Here is a 19,657-nt window from a genome sequence, read left to right on the forward strand (position 1 = left end):
CTCCCAGCAAAACTGTCTGCTTAACAGCCCCAGGAGAAGGTCAGAGCCACAGTAACAGCAGCTCACAGAGGTTAGGCTCTCTCCTATGCTTGACAATAGTGAGGGGGTTGAAGGGATCTCTGGAAGTCTCCAGTCCAGAATAAAACCATTGTTCACAATACCTGCAAAGGGAGGTCGGATTTGTGGATCTTACTGTAGTTTAAGGAGTAGAGCTTGCATAGTGGTACAGGACGCAAATCACTAATCAGCTTTAGGCCATGAGTTAAACATTAAAAGGACATGGTAACTGTTAAACCCACTTAGTACAGACTTGTGCTGACATTATTCCTGCTACCCAAGCTGCATTCACTAGGAACAAGAATTATTTTCTTTTAACTACAGATATCTTTTTCTCTAGACTGGCCTGAAAGGCCCCAACAAGTAAAATAGAAAATCCAGCCTGAGCAAGCAATTGATGCCATCCCTGGGCGCCAGGGCCACAGGAGGACAGAAAACACAAAGTGCTTTGAAATGGATATTCCCAAAATTCATGTGGAGGGGATGAATAAATACTGGGTGAAACCATGGAAGCCTCCAGGATCAGATCCTGTAACTGAGCAGTAAGGAGAGCTGTCATTACATGACCGCAGAATTTCTGGGCTCACAGAAAAACACAGATGAGCATGACTTGGAGCCTCCTGGAAATGGTCATGCTCCTGTTCCTCCCACACCAGACAAGTGGTTCTTGAGCTCAGCAGCACAGAGCACCCCTTGGCCCAGCACAGGTGGGCAGCCCTGCACCTGTGTGAGCTTCAAGAGGCACGAGAAGAGCATCCACCATCTCATTTCCTACGCTGTTGAAAGCAGGGAGCTGACTGGGAAGAAACTGCCACAGCTGTCCTTGCAGCTCCCTGAGCTGCTCCAAAGCTGGAGCTGTGTGACTTCTGTGAAATCCCATCCTGCTGGAGCCAGTTTTGTACCGTGTGGTTTTCCTCCCCATCCAGCTCCTGCTCACAGTCCAGCTGAGGTAATTTAGCTTTAATCATTCTGTAGTACTGGCTCTGGGGCTGCTACAGAGCCCTTTGCTGCTGGACCTGCCCAAACATGCTGACAATTGCTGCAGAAGGATGTGGTGGAATGGCTGTGATACCAGCTGCAGCCCAGGCCCAGCTGACCCATGCCAGGCCATGTATGTGGATGGTAAAATACCATCTTCCCTTTTGGAAACCAATCTGCTCCATGAATTGATGTCAGGGACCAAGCCACAGCACCATTCTGATGAGAAGTGACATGTGTTGTTGTGGGAATGCATGGCTGGTTTCCACAGACCTTATCACGAGGCAAATCTTCTAACTGTCTTTCATGCCCATTTTTTATTTTTCCTTCTTTTTTACCTTTAAATGGGGAAATGGTTGCTACTGTCCTGTTTCTGTTAAGCATTTCTTGTTTTATTCAAAGTTTTGAGCCATTTTCACATACGTACCGAAAATCAGGATGAAGAGAGCTTTTGCCCTTCTGCTCCACGGGAGTTCTCCGCCCTCCCCGAGCTCACCTTCGGACCCCACGCCAGGCTTTGGCAGGCGTACCGCCCCAGGCAAACTCTTCCACGTGGCAGCGGCTCCAACGCGGCGGGACCTGGAGTAGCGGAGTGACCCCCTGCAATTCCAAGAGCGGCCTCTGTGGGGCGCAGCGAGCGGCGCGGGCAGACGGCGCGGCAGTGCGCGCAAGTGGGAGTAGCGCTCACCTCCAGGCAGGGCGGGTCACCGGTCCGCTGCCTCCCAGCCTACAGAGCCAGCCGTGGTCTCCGCTAGCCAGAAAGCTCTTGCTAAAAGGAACGTGGCTACCCAGAAACGCGGCTGTTCAGGTCTCTAGATGCGGGGGTGCTGCCCTCACACGATGGCAGAAATACCATCTGCGTAAGGTGGATGACCTGCTCAGCCTGCTGGCAGAGCTGGAGAGAATAAGGAACATCAGGGAGCGTGAGCAGGAGATGGAGTGGTGAAACAGCTCCCTGCCATAGCTGCGAGAAAGGAGCGGTGTGGTAACAATTCACATAAGCGGTGGACCCCTTGCCCTGCTGCAATGGGCAGGAAGAGGGGAACCTAAGAGACAGAAAGGAATGGAAACAGGAGAACCGCCCTCCCTACCCACGGTGCCTTCTCAGATGCCTTTACACCATAGGTTTGAGGCTCTGGAACTCCAAAGACAGGTGCAGATGCTGTGGAAGGTCCGCCCAGGAGGTTGCCTATGGAGAGGTGCTTGACTCCACACCTCAAGACTCCTCTACCAAGAAGGAAAGAAGGGTAATCACCACGGGAGACTCCCTTCTGAGAGGAATGGAGGGCCCTGTATGTCAGCCAGACCCCACCTGTAGGGAACTGTGCTGCCTCCCTGGGGCTCAGGTCAGGGACATTAATGGGAGACCCCTCAGCCTGCTTTACAGAAGCTCTTTTACTTTAAAACCATTTCCCTTTGTCCTATCACTATCAGACTGTAAAATGTTTTCCCCCCTCCTGCTAAGAGGCTCCCTTCAAGTACTGGAAGGCCACAATGAGGTCTCCCTGGAGCCTTCTCTTTCCAGCACGAACAAACCCACCTCCCTCAACCTTTCTTCACAGAAGAGGTGCTCCAGCCCTTTAATCATCTTGTGGCCCTCCTCTGGATCTGTTCCACTCAAGAGGCAGAAATAACCCAGAAGTATGTGAGCAAGGTCCTGCCCTGTCAGCAAAAGGCTCTGGCTGCTTCCTATGCTGCACAATAGCAAAAATGGGGAACAGTGAATTAATACCCCCGATGCTAACTCGAGGCCTCCCACCCCACAGCCTGCTGCGGTCTGGCTGCAAACTTGTGCTGAAAAACATCAGTTTGGGTTTTAAATGCAGGAGACAGGAATAAGCCATCTTCAGAATTAGCTTAGCAACTGATGCCAATGCCATTATTTTAGTATTATAGAAATGTAAATGTACTTTCATATTATTTCATTAGTATTATGTGCTATTAATAAACATATTCCACATGAAAACGTGGATATTCCATTCTTAGAATATCATTAATTTCTTACTAATTGATCTCTGATTAACTTATTAATGATTGCGATCTATTAGTATATTAGTCTCTATCCATTAATGCAAACACTGATTTTCAATTAGATTCCTATTTATGCACTGTAAACTTATTGCCACCATTCAGCATATTTCCTCCCAACAGAAACACGACTTAGACTTTCCTGTGAATGATCTGCTTTGGGACTGGTAACCTCCTTCTCATCCTGAAGGTGGATGAGAAGACTTGAGACTAAGAGAGAATGCCTTAACCATGTGATTATATGATTTAAATAGCTTCGCTTCTTTGCTCTTATCATCGCTTAATGAGGCACTACCTATCTCAGCTGAGCCGATGGGTGAGTCAGAGCCATCACTCTCATCGTTCCTCTCCCTTTTGGTGCTTGGGGAAGGAAAGGCAGAGCCGATGCGGGCTCCACGTGCCTGGAGGAGAAACTTGTGCTGAGCAGAGCTGTGGGCCACCTCCTGGAACAGCTGCCCAGAGAGGCTGTGGGTGCCCCGTCCATCCCTGGAGGTGTTCAAGGCCAGGTTGGTATGCTGGTCTGGTATGAAATGCGGAGGTTGGTGGCCCTGCATGTGGCGGGGGGTTGGAGATTCGTGATCCTTGAGGTCCCTTCCAACCCTGTGATTCTGTGATTCCTCCTGCTCCCACTGGGCATCCCGGCCCCAGGGAGCCCCGTCACGGTGTGACCAGGCGTCCGTGCCACACGTGGGCACCTCGCTGCCTCCTGGTGCCTCGCGAGCGGTGGCAGAGAGAGGAGAGGGAGAGGAGCCGCCGGGATCACAGCGCGATCGGCGGGATTGGGGCCAGGCGGGGCGGCTGCGTAAGCCTCTCGGTCGGCTCTGCGTCGTTCCCAACAGGGAGGTCGGGCTCCCTGGGGATCGATCTGCACAGTCTTCAGGTTCATAAAGTGCAAAAACGACCGTGCCCGGGAGCAACCCGGGAGGGGGGTTCATTATGACCGCCCCGGGGCCGCCAGGCGCGGCGGTCGGCAGGCAGACGGCACCCCGCCAGAAAGCGGGAGCTCCGCTCACAGCGCGCCCGCCCCGGGCGGCACACCAGCGTCGCTTCTGCGTTTCTCCGCTTCCATTCCCCGGGAGCACGGTGAGGCGGAGCCTGGCGCCGGACTCGCCCACCGTGAGGCGGCGGGGCTGCCCGTGCCGGCCGCGCGGCCTCGACCGCCGTTCCGAACGCTCCGCCGTCAGCTCAGCGGAGCCGCGCCCCGCGCACGAGATGGCGGCGGGGAGATGACACGCAGCTCACGTGACGCGCCGCCCCGCCCCGCCTGCCGCCGCCGCTCGGGACGCGGAGCCGCCGCCGCCGCCGCCACCGTCCAGGGGAGCCGCCCGGCAGGCGGCCGCCGCCACGAGCCCGCCGAGCCCCGGGGCTCCGCGCCGCCCTCCCGGTGAGCAGCCGCCGCGAGCGGCGGGCCGGCCGCGCCTCCCTCCGCGTCGGGCCGGGCGCAGGCCGGGGGCGGCGGGGACGGGCGAGCGGCCGCCCGAGGAGGGGCCGAGCGGCGCGGCGGGGCCGGGACCGGTGCGCGCCGACCCTCGGCGCCGGGGGGCCGTTCGATCCCCCGCGGCCCTGCGGGGCGCGATCGCTCTGCGGCCCTGCGGGGTCCGGTCTCCTCGCCCTTGGAGGTGCGACCCCCCTCGGCCCTGCGGGCCGCCCTCCCCTCCGTGCCGCGGGCTGCCGCCGCGCCGAGCCCCGCCGGGGGACGCGGGGAGCCGGGGGCTGCGGGGAGCTGCCCGTCCGAGCTCGGCGGCACCGGGAGGGCGGAGGCCGAGAGCGGGCAGCGGCGGTGCTGCGGCCGGAGCTGTGGGCGCCTCGCCCCGCCGGCGCTGTGACAGGTGGGTGTGCGGCCGGTGCTGGACGCGGCCCGGCGCTGGGTGGGCTGCCGTCTGTGTGTCCGTCTGTGCGTGTGTGTGTCCGCCTGTCCTCCCACGGTCTGCCGCGTGCCTGCCGGTGGCCCCGCGCCCATCGCGGTTTGTTCTGTCCTGTGTGGCGGCCTCAGGAAGGAAGGCCTCGGGGCCTCCCGCTGCCGGTGTGAGGTGCGGCGGCGGCTGGGGAGCAGGGCTCTGGGTGGTGGCAGGTGAGAGATAAATGCTCGTTTTAAGTACTGATAAGAAAACCACTCCTACCCGGGGAGATCACCTTGATATTTTCCAGGTTCCTGCACGTAGAATAGAATTAAATTCTGCTGGGGAGTCTTTAAACTGTGCTGTGACCTGTGTAATAACCGTGGTTCCCAAAGCGCTTGTCGCTGCTCTTTTGGCTTCCACGTGTCAGCCTGGAGACAGCATGTCTCTGTGTGTTACTGGCCTCTAAGAGAGCTTTGATACCTAGAAATGTAACAAACCAAAGTGCCCAGGTAACTTTGAGGCAGGTGTCTGTGAATAGCACCTGACTGCTCAAGGCAGCAGGGCCCATAGAAGCAGCGAGCTCTCAGTAGTGCTTCCTGTACGCCTGTGCTCCCTGTGTCGTCGCTTCCCTCACCTCTCCTCAAACTGCAGCAGGTGCTGCTTTCAGTTACAGGACTCATGTGGTACAATGAAACTGACTGTGTACAGTAGAGCTGAAGCCAGAGAAGCTCGGACCCTGAGGATTTTTGGAGCATCAGCGTCCCGTGACCAGTGCTCCCACATTACTGGCAGTGTTGTCCGAAGAATTTGGCATCGTTGGAGGCATTCTGCATCCAGGAAAGCAGCACACAGGTGTTGGCATGGGCTGTGTTCCGTGCTGTGGGCTGGAAGCTGTGCAGCTCTATAAGTGAAGTCTCTATCCCCCACCAGACAGCTGGGAGGAATGCAGGAGAGAGGAAAAGCACAAAACCTTGGGTTCTTGTGTGTTTCATCCCAAATTTGCTTTATAGTTCTCACAAACCAGGTTGCTGGAAGTTTGATTTTGGTTGTTAAAGTTAATATCCGTGCTAAGGAACTCCCAGGTGTAACTAGTTTCCCTGTGTTGTGTGTAGTCCGTTACAGTGTAAGTGAATAATCAAATACCTGAAAAGCATCTCTCCTGACAGTAAGGCTTTACTTGTGCCTGCGCGTGTGGTCAGAAAGCTGCAGGATTGCACAGCACCTTGCAGCAGGGAAGCGGGGAGCCCTGGTGTGTGGTGTGTGCGCTCCTTGCTCTGGAGCTGTCTGCAGAGCATGCTAGGCAGTAGGTCTGCAGGACACAGCTCTGGCTGCTGGAGTTTGAGGCACATTTTTAAGCTGCTGGTATCTCTTCCTGCCCAGCGTAGCCCACACCATCATTTCCTCGAGTTAAAAAGAGCACTGCATCATGGAGCCATAGAGGTTTCCTCGCTGGTCCATTAATGGCTTAGCTCAGCTTTGCCTGCACTTTATGCCATTAAACGTCACTTGCAAATTTAATGCTGGGAGTGCTGAGATTTGTTCTAGTGGAATTTAATGCCTCGTGCTTGGATTTGTTAAAATGGCAGGTTGAGACAATGAACTGCTTGGGTGGGAGAGTATTGAAACGTTTGCAATTGGTATTTGGGCAAATCAGAGGGAGCCCTGAGCGGACAGCTCAGGTTTCGAGGGACTGTGTCCTCACCCAACAGCGTTTGTTAATCATGGTGTGGTGACAGCTGGCAGGATCCAGCACGATGGAAGTCCTCGTGCTCAGTGTCTTTGCAGGGTCGCTGCTGACCCTGACCTAACCGTATATACTTCCTTGAAAATGGCGCAGGACGCAGCACCTTTCTGTCGTTCCAGGTTAAATTCACCACTCCTTCCTCTGTTATTCCAGGTGGTGGTGCAGAAGGGTCAGCTCCAGGGCTGGTGGGCTTTAAACTCTGCTGCGCTGTCTTCAGTTGTCTGATGTATGGTTTTATTTAATGTGTGACTGCCTCTTGCTTGACAGCTATGTGCAAAGTGTTTTTGTAGGGGACAGTGCACAGAATTTAACATTTTTTTTTTATTCTTAACCTTAGCAAAACAACCAAGGATTACAGGGAGAAACAGCTCGCACCACCTACAGGAGGCCCCACCCCTGCACCTTTCCTAAGGCAGAATGTTAAAGTACTACTCTTGGTTGGAAAGGAGTCACAACAGTGGTGTTTACTGGCTTCTCATAGCAGCATAAACCTGTGCCTCTGTAGATAGAACAGTGCTTTTCAGAAGTTTTGCTCTGGACTGATTCCATACAATCTCTCACTTCCACACACTGACCTCCTGCAACGGAGATGGCATTTCATGTACTCTGCTGGTGTGAGCTGTCCTGCTGCTGTCAAGTGAAAATGTACCATGCAAGCTGTGCTCAGCAGCTGAGCACCATGCCAGGCTGCTGAAGCCCTGCCTGTATGCCTGGGACAGGGTGCTGTGTGTGCTAGGAGGCTTGGGTAGCTGCATGGGGCTGGCTCTGGGTCTGTATGCAGGTGGGGCAGTGCTGTCCAAGCTGAGCTGCAGTTTCTTGAAATCGCACGGGTTGCTGAAGTTGGATGGTTGCAGCTGGAGTGCTGAGCAAAGGTAGTGTGGGGATAGCTGTGTGCCAGGGAGAAGGGAATACAAAGAAACTACAGTAGAGTGAGGATGGGGAGGAAGGGGTGGATGCGAGCGTGTGGAGGCCCCTGGTGGGAAGGCTTCTGTGAAACACCTGGGCAGAATGGTGGTCTGTGTCCTGCAGTACCTGAGGGATGCCCGGGTGGATGCTTGGTCAAAATGTGGTTATACAGCAACGCAGCCATTGGGTGGGAGAGATTTTTGTTTGCCCTAAGCAATATTTAGTAATAGCTTAGGGTTTCTTATCTACTTGCTTTGAAACAGTACAAAAGCTGTATTTTGCAGTGATGAGCAGTTATCTGCAAATTAAAAACAAATACTTGTCAGATACTGCTTTTGTTTTTATGCACGTATAATCTCCTGTTTCAGTTTTCTCCCTTTTGAAATATAAATAGATGGTTTATCAAAGGAGACTTCAGAAAGAGCCCAGAGGACATTCATCAGATGTGGATGATTTGCATTCTGATAATTCGTTCAGCATTTGTTGGGGAACACTTGCACGAAAACATGTGTCTGCACTGAGAAGGCAGAGATCCGTCCATCCTGATGTCCACAGGCACATGTAGTGTTGCTGGGAGGGGATGCCATGGCGGCTGGTGTTTCCAGGTGGGGCTTTGGAGGGCTCTGAGGCTGAGGGTCTTGCTGTTACAACCCCAAGTGCTCCATTCATCCTTGCACACCGCGTTGCCTGGCATTGCTGTGGCTGCCTGCAGGGAACTTCCTTTGCTGTTTTGTTGAGTGCATGCCAGTCTTTAAAACCCTTCTGTGATTCTTCCCATTAGACCTGAGCTAATATCACAGAGCGTTCAGCATGTTAAGTGTGGGCTGTTTGCAGTAACTTTGTAATCCCTTAAGTGCTGTAATTGCTTTAACGCTGTCTGTTTGTAGCTGGACAAAAATACAAAATAATTGTATGCGAAAACATCTTTTGGCTTCGTTGGTTGAGATTTCATTTGTTGGCAGTCAGGGAATCTTGTTTCTGTGTTCAGAACAGTTTTTGGTCTTTTCATGTTCACGGCCTAAACACAGAGTGCATCCTAAGAACTGTAGGATGTTTCTATGGTCCTCCAGGCAGTTCCACGTAACAGCTCCATGCTGACATTCAGCCTGTAAGATGCGCTGCTGTGCTACTGAACTAATTACCTCTGCTTGCAGACTGGATAATAACCCTTCAGCCAGAAACTATGCAAGATGCGCAGTAGGGAAAGCACTTGTCCTGTCATCACTGAGCTGGGACTGTAGGGATGCGTCCATAAACTCACCTCACTCCATTCTGGATGTCAGAAATAGCATCCCACAGGGGTGCTGTGGCACCTCGGCTGTCTGTCTTCTAGGAAGGGTTTGACACCACTAAAGCCAGGTCTGGTAGCTCACATAGTGTTTTTATATTTTTTAAGTGAGGATGTCACACTGACTGTTAGCAGACAAAATGGATCATCCTGCACCTGTTGGGTGGCTCTGAACCAGCCCTCTTCCGACTGGGATCAGTGTTCCATTGCTGTGAATGAGGTGTGCTGGATGAGGGCAGCACTGCTCCTCCAGTGGCAGGCTGCAGGGAGCCCTCTGCAGAGCAGCACCCAGCTCACTGCAGAGACCTGCTGGGTGCTTGCACCCTGGGTGTGTGGTTCGTTCCCACAGCTTGAGCATGGATGTGCAAGAAGAAGGGGGAGAGGAACTCCATGATCAAATAACAGCCACCTTTGCTGAGTCAACGTATCTGTCCTTAACCACAGGCACAAAGACCTACTGATGAGACCTCAGATGGCAGCAGAACCTGCTGCTACTTTGGGACCTTTTGCAGCCACGATGCTGCTCAGCCTCTTTGCATACCTCGCTGTGCTGTTGCTCAGCTGTTGGGCTGTTAGCAAGCACCCTGCAGGGCTGTGAACTGCCCTGCCTGTGGATGTGGTTGTCTGGTTTCCAGGGAATGTGGGAGGATGCTCAAAGCCTTCTTCCTTTAGCAGCCAAAAGACAACAGCATGTGGAGCTGCGAGAGAGGACCTTGCTAGCATGCAGGCACAGCTTTCCACCCCTGGGGCAGGAGAGGAGAGCTGGTGTGGCTGCTGGCTGGAAAAAGAGCATCCCCTCCCTGCAAAGGAGGTGGTCCAGTGGAATTTGCAGTTCCTTGGCAGGTCAGAGGGCTTGTAGATGGAGGGGTGGAGCAGATTCCTGCTGCTGACCCTGAGGTGGGGTTGCTTTAGAGGCCTATAGCTGGGAATGGTGCTGCCAAAAAGCAGGCTGTTGCTAGATGCAAGGCCATCTGAGTTGTAAGGCCTGTGGTAAAGGTGGCTTCTGTGGGAAGGTTGTTGTACTGCTGGTATTTCTGAGGAGCTGGTTTCTGCTGGTGCATATATTTGTTTCTTATGTTGGGGTGACCAACTCCTAAAGTACTTCCTTCACTGCAGGTATCAATGATAGGACTGGAGGCAGTCACTGGACTGCTATACAGAAAAGGGCAGAAACAGACATTTTCAAACATGTTTGTTTAGTGTGATTTTGCTACTTTGTGGCACCAGGGCTCTTTTTGGAATTAAGTTGGAGTTACTCCTCGGGAACAAGGCGTTATGGAGGGAACTCAGGGTCTGTGGTGTGTGGGAGGTGCTTGCTGCTGGCGGTCCTTGTCCTAAACATGAGGTTTCCCTGTAGCCCCAGCAGCTTTTGGTCCCTTTATAGAGTTTCATTGTTCCTTTAAGGGATACAATGCTTTGTTCTGGTCAAATTTGCAAATACATTCTGGAGCTCATTTTCCTTTCTCCTGCCAATTTAGTGCTTTTGCAGCTTTCCTCAGTCAGTTGGGAAAATCATTCCTAAATCATTAGAACTGGAAGAGGCCATTTGGCATTTATTGACTAAATGGAAAACTTGAGTAACAGTTGCATGACAGGAGATGTCCTCTGAGTAATGGCAATGGTGTAAATGCCAGAGTGATGTTTTCATTGTTGACAAACTCGTTTGGAAAGCGCAGTGAATCCCTCAGGTCTGTGCAGCAGCAGCGCAGCCCTGCAGCACTGTGTGTTACGGAGGGGACCACGGCAGGGAGGTCCCTCTTCCTCCTGCTCCACACCTCACTTCCCTCAGGGAACTACTGTCATAAACCACAGCTTGGCAGCTGGGTACGGCATCAGAGTTCTCCACAGCAGCTGTCAGAAAGAAGAAGGAGCACAGGCCTTGTCACAATATGAGAAGCATGGCAAAACTCTCCAGAGTGCAAAAGCATTGAGGTTGCATAGGAAACCCAGAGTGAGTCTAGGCACTAGCAGGCTCAGTAAAGTATCTTGTGCCTCAGCACCAGCCCTTCTCTCCAGCAGCTTCCTGTACTCTGGAGATCAAGTACTCATTGATTTACAGTGTTACCAGCACCTTTGCTAACTTCTGTATTCTCTTACCGCAGATTTCCTTGCAGAGCACCACTCGGAAGTCACCTGCTCCAGCTACCTTCTCCAACCCCAGCTTGTTTAATCCTCCAGTTTCCATATTAAGCAAGAGGCAGCAGAGCGGTGCCTGATCTAGTTGGTGAGGCTTGTGACAGGTCCTTTGTGAACACCTTGTGACAGCAGGAAGCCATGTGGGAAGGTGACATCAGAGTGAGAGCATAAATCTTGTGGCTGTAACTCTGGAATTGCTGAATGCAAGCAGAAGGTGAAGCTAATGTGACTACATGTGACATGGAAACATCTTGTTCTTGGGATTTTTCAATCCTTTTGGCAGCTGCTGTGCCCGTGCCATCCTTTCTTTACCTTCTGCTTCAGATTCGGAAAGTAAGATCGGTTGTGCAAAAGAATGGGTAACATGATAGCATGCCCTCAGCATTCCTTCCCCTCACACCAGCATCACAAGGTGGGGAGAGGTTTCTGGTCAGCAAAATCTGGGAAGGTGGAACTGTTCACAAACTCAACTGTGCTTCTCTGTGCTTGTAATTAATTCAGCTTCCATGTCTTTGAAGAAGACATAAGTGCTGTATGGTTTCTCTGTGGGGAGTATAACCTTTGTAAATCTTTGCAACTGAAGGGAATACATTTTTCTCTTCCTCCATCTGCAGTGGTGTGAAAAGCTAATGAACTGGTATACCACTGATTTAAATCAGGGCCTGATAGGTGCCTGGCAGTGGTTGTTTGGTCTGTGGTGGATGGGTGATTTCACTGGAGGAAGCCAATACGTGTGTGTTGTGGGCCATTGTCATTGTGCAGGTTTTGGAGCCTGAGCAGAAGAATGTGAAGGGACAGGGAGCCTGAAGGTCGCATCTGAGCTGCATCCTCTGTCTGCTTGAAGATTGACGTGCAGATTCAGCAGTACCGGGCTGCTTTGCATATTGCTCTTTGCACTGGCTCCAAAGCCTGAGGCCTCTATGGTTTTTACCTTGTCCCACTTTCAAAGTGTGCTGCAGCCCTGGTGCTATTCGCGTGCCTGTCTCACTTTGGTTAAGAGCAAGGCTTTTCTCCCAGTATGCTATAAGGCAAGTCTCTAGAGATGAAAAAAAACCAATCTCTACTTTTTCTAAGATAGCAGGGCTGTGGTGAAACCTGGAGGTCCTGTTGGTAGAGGAAGCCTGCTTTCCTGACCCCAGCCGCTGGAGGTGGGGTCAGCCCTTCCTTTCTATTTTTGGTTTTACTGACACTGTGCAAAATCTTGTATGATTTACTGCTTTTGGTTTTGTGCCTCAGGAAATACTGCAGATGGCTTTCTATGTTGCTTTTAAGCTGATTTGGTACTTAGTGTGCCTTGTGCTAACCAATTTTGTCCCTGCTGTAAGAAAAATAGCCAAGTCTGGTTTTACTGTCATGTAGCAGTTGTGATTTACACTTGATATTGTGTCTTGTTAAATGCTGAAGTGGTAGCACATTCTTTGGTATTCTAGAGAATGAAATTATTCTGAGCTTTGGCCTAAGCTGAGTTTTCACATAAAATCTGTGGTTAATTCTGCTTGTTAGTGCCAGAGGTCTCATCATGAGCCCTCATGGAGGGGACTCACTCAACTGACCAAAGTTTATTCCAACCTACTTTGTTTGTTGCTTTCATTTTTATGCATACTTAATTGTCTTGGTGTTACTTCTTGCAGTTCTGTGTGCCTGAGGTCTCTGACCACAGAATGAACTCCAGCTTGTGGGTGAGACCCAAACTGTGAGGATCTGTGCCTCGGTTAGTACCTCGCAACAAAGGAAATAGCTTACCAAACTGCACAGCTTTCTGCACATAACGTTTTTGACAGCGTCAAAACTTGCTGTTTTATTATTGTCATGCTTCAGAGGACTTGCTAGTGTTTTGTAACATAAACATATTAAAGTTTATGGTGTTGTCTTGCTGCAAACTTATATCTAGTGAACTTAGCAGAAAAGCATTTCCAGAACTTCCATATCACTTTCTTAAGAGATGGTCTTCTTATTTTTACATATAGCCACTTCTACATTTGCAGCGCAGTTTGAGATAAGCCCCTTGATGAATGAAGCCACCAGTAGAAGCGATGGGCTTGTGCAAGTCAGCCTGTGGTTGGGTATTTCCTGGCAGAGGCCAACAGCAAAACCACAGCCCAAGGAAACGTGCAACTGGAGCTATGGGACAGAGAGCCTGTGGAGCTCAGTAAGGACTGGGTACTGAAAAGTGCCTTAATCACAGAATCACAGAATGGCCAGGGTTGGAAGGGACCTCAAGGATCATGAATCTCCAATCCCCCTGCCACATGCAGGGCCACCAACCTCCCCATTTAATACCAGCTCAGGCTGCCCAGGGCCCCATCCAGTCTGGCCTTGAACACCTCCAGGGGCAGGGCATTTGCAACCTCTCTGGGCAGCTGTTCCAGCACCTCACCACTCTCACAGCAAACAGCTTCCCCCTGACATCCAACCTAAATCTTCCCTCCCTCAGCTCCAAACCATTTCCCCTCATCCTGCTCTTATCTACCCTTTCAAAGAGTTGATTCCCCTCCTGTTTATAGGCTCCCTTTAGGTACTGAAAAGCTGCAGTGAGGTCACCCCGCAGCCTTCTTTTCTCCAGGCTGAACAAGCTGCTGCTGAGACAGTGTGGTGGGACTACCGCCGTTGTCGAGATCAGGAGCTAAGTATGTGGAAGGCATGCCATCTTTAAGTGAAAAGGGCTTTCAGCTGGAAAAGGAGGTACTTGCAGCTTTTGAGCCGTAACATTTTAAATAGTCCTGTCTTCCAGTTCTGTAACTGAGGGTGATTGAGTTGTGTTGAATTGAGTGTTCTGTTTGAAAGTCCTGCCCTGTTAACTGTCACGATTTTGTCTCTGATGACTGATGTGCTTAATTCCTCATCTTAAGCAATCACTGAAATAACAAGCTAGGGACAGATGTCTATTTTTAAGATAGTATGAACATTGTAAAACTTCAGTGCTAACAGATGATCTGCTGGTAGCTAGATTTCACTTTTGCAGTGAAACTGGGGGTCAGGCTGCAGGGAAGCTCCTTATGTTTTGTGCTGTTCTGGTTTTGCAGAGCCACTTAGTGGGGAGGATCCCATAAGTTTTGTTTTACTCTCAGCAGCAGAAGGGTTTTCCTATCTTGATCTGCTCCTAACAAAGGGAGCAAGAATGCAGTGGCACCCTTTGAATGTCTTGTGCTTCTCTCTTCTTGCTATAACAATTTATAAAGAAATGATTATTATTATTCTGCATTATTATTGCTTCAACTTTTGGTTTACTGTAATTCTGTTTTTACAAAATATATTTTACAGCTAGGAAGGCTCAAGGAAGAAACTTTCTGGCAGTATCTGTAGGAGTTGCATCTCTTTACTGTGCAGATGCTGAAATCTAAATCTTTCTTTCATATCTCTTGGAGCTAAAATATTTTTGGATAAACAAAGCATTTCACATACTGTATGAAGCACTTGCAGGCTGCCCCCTCCTGGAATGCAGCCACCGGGAATGCTGCAGGGAACAAGGAACCCTGGCATAGCTGAGGGCTGGGAGTGGGCTGCTTGGGGCAACGTGTCAGATGCAAATGTTCATTTTGATCAGAGTGCTACAACCCAAACCATTTTTTAATGTGAAAAACTTCTGTATCCTGCAACCAGCTTTATTTTTGTATGAAATGGCTGACAGCAATATTTTCTCCCCCAAATTGTCACCAAATATTGCTGCGCAGCAACTACGTGCAGCTAAGCCACGTGATGTATTCCTGCAGCGTGTCAAGAATGCCATCTTGACAGCCTGATCAGGTTCTGCTCTAGAAAAACAGACCAGGAGTGGTGGCAGCAGTGTGGTTGGGAAGGGGTCTGGTGAGTACAGTTCAGCATTGGGTACTTGGAGACATGGGTGTGCACTCATCAGGATCAGTGGTGCTGCTGCTTGTGGTGCTTGAGGATCTTAGTGCTGCCTCTTAGGAATGGTGGAGGAACCTGTCTCTGTATAATTTTTCTTGTAGAGGAAACTCACATTTCTGGTATTTGCTGTTTTGTGGGAAGAAAGGTGTTCTCAGACTTCTCCCATGTGTTACTGCAGTGTGTTCTCAACCTGTGGATTGTAACCTGGCTTCTGTTTGTGAGAGATCTGAGGGGGAAAACCAACACCTTGTGACAACTTAAAAAATAGGTAGTGGTGTGAACATACCTGCTTGAATCTGTGAGTAGCCTGGAAACCAGAAGTGGGGATTCCTTTCCACCCATCTGCTTGGGAGATGGGAAGCAGCAGTGAGTGGAGTCCCAAGCTGTGCACAGTTGCACGTGGGCTCCCCATCAGCACCACAGCAGGCGTGTTGGACCCTTTGCCAGATGATGTTGTGGACAGAGTTTTAATGGAATCAAGGGGAGCTGAGCAATATTTGGATAAGATAGTCCTGAAGGGTTCTAAATACAGACTCAGGAAACTCCCCTGACTGAAAGTAGTCAAAGGCTCAGATGGAGTCAGAGTGCATGGCTCAGCTGCTCTTACGCCTTGGTTGGGCTGGCGCAGTGGAACAGCTATGAACTTGTTATACAGGGATGGCAGGAAAATTAAAAAAAAAAATGAAGCTTGTGGTGACTGGTGATAGGGCTCATAATAGTAGAGATGAATGCCAAACTTAGTGCCTCATAGCAGCACCAAAAGGAATCTCTGCAAAAAGTACTCCCAGATATCACATGCATTCGCTTCAGCCTGGAGGAACTGTGAGAGCAATACTCTGTGATTTTTCTAAGCCAAAGATGGGAAAAGCTCAGGAGGAAGAGCCATAGATCTACCTGGATATTGGCAGCTTCCAGTTTTCTGTTTTACAGCCTTTGATGGTGAAGCTTCCTTGGGCGGCGAGGTGAAATCAAAAAGGAGGCAGAAATGGGGTGGTTGCTCAAGCACTGTGTATGTGGCACTATTAGCTGTTCTGTACTATCACGATTGTCTGGTAAATCTGCTCTGTAGAAGAGGCCCATGTACAAAATATTGAACAATATTTTAAAAGTTAATGCATTCATCTTTAAGCCAAGAAGTCTCCTTTATGAATTTTATGTAAAGGTTGCTAACAGCACATTTTTGAATATTCAGAAGAACTTTAACTGCTGCAATAACAGGGAAGGCTGCTTGAAGCATTCTTGGTATGGGTAAGTGGAAATGCTGATGGCTTTTTTGTTTTGTTTATTTCCAAAAAAACTCCCCTGCACATCTGCTATCCTGTTAAGTACGCCCCGGCCTCTCTGCTAGAGAAAACTATTGGCATCCAGTAGCACTTCTGGAATTGAATGCACTGAGTGCGGTGCACCCTGTGTCCTTGCCGGGTAGCTGACAAAGCAGGCATTCAGTCACTGCTGGAGGATCATGTTCCCAAAAGTGAATCTGAACCAGCATTTTTAACCCCGCTAGAGCTGAAAACCAGCACAACAGGTCTGGTTTTGTGCCGCGCTTGTTTCTTTTAACCTCTCCAAGTTGCAGTCTGTAACTGAGCTCACCACAAACCAACCCCAAGTACTAATAAGTGGTGTCACAAAGTCCAGTAGAAACATTGAGGCCTTTTGTTTAAAAGGGAAAGTGATGCCTTGCTGTTTTGTATCAGTTCTTCATTGTAAGGATGCAAAGATGAGACTGGTTCATGGGTCTGTTGTTTTCAAACATGTGGGAAATGGAAAGAGCAAAGTTTAAAGTGACGTAGTTTGTTTTTGAGTCAGCTTTATCTCCCACCCAAAAGCATTCCTGTCATGAACTTCATAGAAATTCTAATGCACAATATTGCTTTTCAGTGGAGGTGAACCATTTCTGTCTCCATCCCCTTAGCCCCATGTGGCCCATGCTTGCAGCTCAGCTTGCAACCAGTCTTCCTTCAGTTTCTATCAAGCCAAAGTAAGTACAGACAGATGGAAAATGATCCAGATGAGCAGTCAGTCACAGGTTTGGTGAGTAGAAATAAGCAGCATTGTTCAAAGTGGTTGTCACTACTGACAGAAGATGGGGAAACTACAGTGTTGTTACTGCATGTTCCAAGAGCAGCAGCTTTGCCTTCTGAACACACTGCATGTTATGCAGAAGGTCATGGAATGAAAAAAAGGCCTGTAATTTCCTGGTTGTTTCTGGGGAAGAGGCATGTTATCTTTTTACGTAGGTTTCCTGATTGCAAGTTGAGGGAACCCTTGATGGGTTTGCCAGTATTCAAGGCGTGTGCATTTTGGAAGCTTGTATAGCAACAGACAGTGCATCTGAAAGCTGTTATCATAGAATCATAGAATGGTTTGGGTTGGAAGGGACCTTTAAGATCACCTAGTTCCAACTCTCTGCTATAGGCAGGGACACCTCCCCCTAGACCAGGTTGCTCAGAGCCCCATCCAGCCTGGCCTGGAGTGCTTCCAGGGATGGGGCATCCACAACTTCTCTGGGCAACCTGTTCCAGTGTCTCACCACCCTCACATTTCTTACTAATACCTACTCTAAATCAACCCTCTTTCTGTTTAAAACCATTTCCCTTCATCCTCTCACTACCTGCCCATATAGAAAGTCCCTCCCCAGCTTTCCTGCAGGCCCCTTTCAGGTGCTGAAAGGCTGCTATGAGGTCCCCGTGGAGCCTTCTCTTCTCCAGGCTGAAGAGCCCCAGCTCTCTCAGCCTGTCAGCAGGGTCTCGCTCTGTTACAGCAGGGTACCTTGCGATGAGCATCAAAGCTGAGACTTTTCCAAATATTGATTCAGAAAGTATGGTCTGTCTAAATATTGAGACCTCGTGTTTCTGTAACATGTGGTAATTATCTAGGCAGGTCCACTCTGTATAAAACACTGAATATGCTGAAAATTACCAGGCTGAATTAGTTCATATGTTCTCTTTTTTTTTTTTTTTTTTTTTTAATGTTTTCCAATGTAGTAATAACGTGTTTTATTGTAATTAATTACTGTTAGTTTCACTGAGAGAGGAATGGTGATGCTGGAAACAGTGGAAGAGACCAACCACTGCTGTAGTTCAGTAAGGGACTTAAGCATTTTGGCCTCTTAACTGGTGTTGACACTTCTAAAAGCTGTGCTTTGTTAATCAACATAATCAAGATGTGGTGGTGTGTTATTTTTGCTGGCACTATGCAGACTGGGTGTGCGGATGTCTGAGCTGTGAGAGTGAGCGCAGTTGTGTCCTTCCACAGAAGTGCAGAACCATTTAATAGTGATAGAAGTGCTTGCTGCAAGCATCATCTTCTGTTTTGTCAGATCTCTTCAGGGACTCAGGTGCTCAGGTAATCCTGTGAATAAATCTTGCTGCTTCACAGCACTCTGTTGCCATCGGTTATAACACCAACAGCTTTCTTTGGGTTTTGGGGAATTAGGGCTGGTTTTTGCAGCATGTCAACTGCTGTGCTACTTTCTTCCCATGCAAAAAAAGCTGAAGAGGATGTAACACTTTGTTGAGCAGTGATTAAAAATCCAGTGTGTGGCAGTAGGCAGTTGCTTCTAAAGCTTCCTAAAATGGAAACAGGAACCAAAATACTTTACCTTTTACAAACAAAGAAGAGTAAATTGGATGTAAGCCTAAAATATAGCAGCAAGATGGCTTTCCCAAGGAGCAGTTGGCAGCTAATCCAACCTCTGCCAGTTAATCCAACCTCTGCAGACGTTCCCGATCTTGCTGTTTGTGCTGGAGAAGGGTGTAGGAACAGCCCACTCGCACTGCATTTGTAGTGCTGCTGCTTGCGTGTACTTGTTGGGTGGGAGGAGGAGAATCCCCGTCTCCACATCTTCATATCTGTGCTTTGCAGACAGAGCTGACGTACAGGACAAGGAGGAATTCTGTGGCTTTGATAGTGGCCCGTAGTTACAGCTTTCTGAAGTTGTTTCGGCTGTTGGTTCACTTACAGTTCTGCATGGATGATCGTGGTGGTAGCATTCACCTGTAAAACATTTGAATGTTAATGGAAGGGATTGCATGTTCTTTCTGGAAGTCCTGCAGCATCTGCAAGCAGCTGTCTATTTAAATGCAATAGTTAGAAGTGTGGGTTCAGCCCTGAGCCTGCCTGGAGCCAGAGGTGGGTGTGCATGCACATACCTGCTGCTGCAGTGCATTGGGTCAGACGATGTGAAATGGTGCATATAAAGTAAGTGAGCTTCACGGGGTGTTTGAGTACCACGAAAACAACAGTATCTCTTCTTCATCTTCAGAAATCAGTAGCGCCAAAACCATCAAGAATGCCCCCTAGCTGATGCTTCTGGGTTGCTGCAGATATTAAAACCAAGCGGTACCACAGAGCTGAATGCTGTCATCCCACATGCTGAAATGGAGGTGGGCTTCTCTCATGCCATCGCAGTTTGCTATTGCTTAGCAACTCCAGAAGTTGTGGAGCTACTTCCACAGAGGGGCTGGAGCATGCCTGTGGGGAGCCAGGTGCAGGGCTTGGCACCTGTGGCCCCACGGCACAGAAGCTGTTTCTGCTCTGGGAGGAGCAGGAGATGGAGGAGCTTGGTGTGCCAGCCTGGCGAGTTAGGTAAGGGAGACCTTAATTTCTGGAAAGCACAAAGCGTGTCATACATCAAATCACAGAATCACCAAGGTTGGGAAAGACCTCCGAGATCAAGGATCAGTTTGCACAAAAAGTACTGCGTGGCTGTGTGTGTGCCACAAGCAGGCAGTTTGAGCTTTATCAAAGCTTACTACAGCTCTGTCCCCACTGCGATGTCAGAGTGAATGGATTTCAGCGTTGCTGTGAATCACTCCTGCTTTCCTG

General features: G+C 49.7%; 1 protein-coding gene across 5 annotated transcripts in view; it reads left to right on the plus strand.

Moving 5' to 3' along the window:
- The first annotated feature begins 4,120 nt into the window (after positions 1–4,120).
- Positions 4,121–19,657, plus strand: part of SGMS1 (sphingomyelin synthase 1) — a 75,938-nt gene continuing 60,401 nt past the window's right edge. For 3 of the 5 annotated variants that reach the window (XM_090144709.1, XM_090144707.1, XM_031602531.2), the window contains exon 1: positions 4,613–4,892. The gene's annotated coding sequence lies outside the window, so the exon portion shown is untranslated. Of the gene's footprint in view, positions 4,448–4,612; positions 4,893–19,657 lie in introns of those variants that run through there. The other 2 variants (XM_090144710.1, XM_031602533.2) reach the window with 1 other exon arrangement.

Source organism: Phasianus colchicus, chromosome 8, assembly GCF_987193195.1.
Source record: "Phasianus colchicus chromosome 8, bPhaCol1.hap1.1, whole genome shotgun sequence".
Lineage (NCBI taxonomy): Eukaryota > Metazoa > Chordata > Aves > Galliformes > Phasianidae > Phasianus > Phasianus colchicus.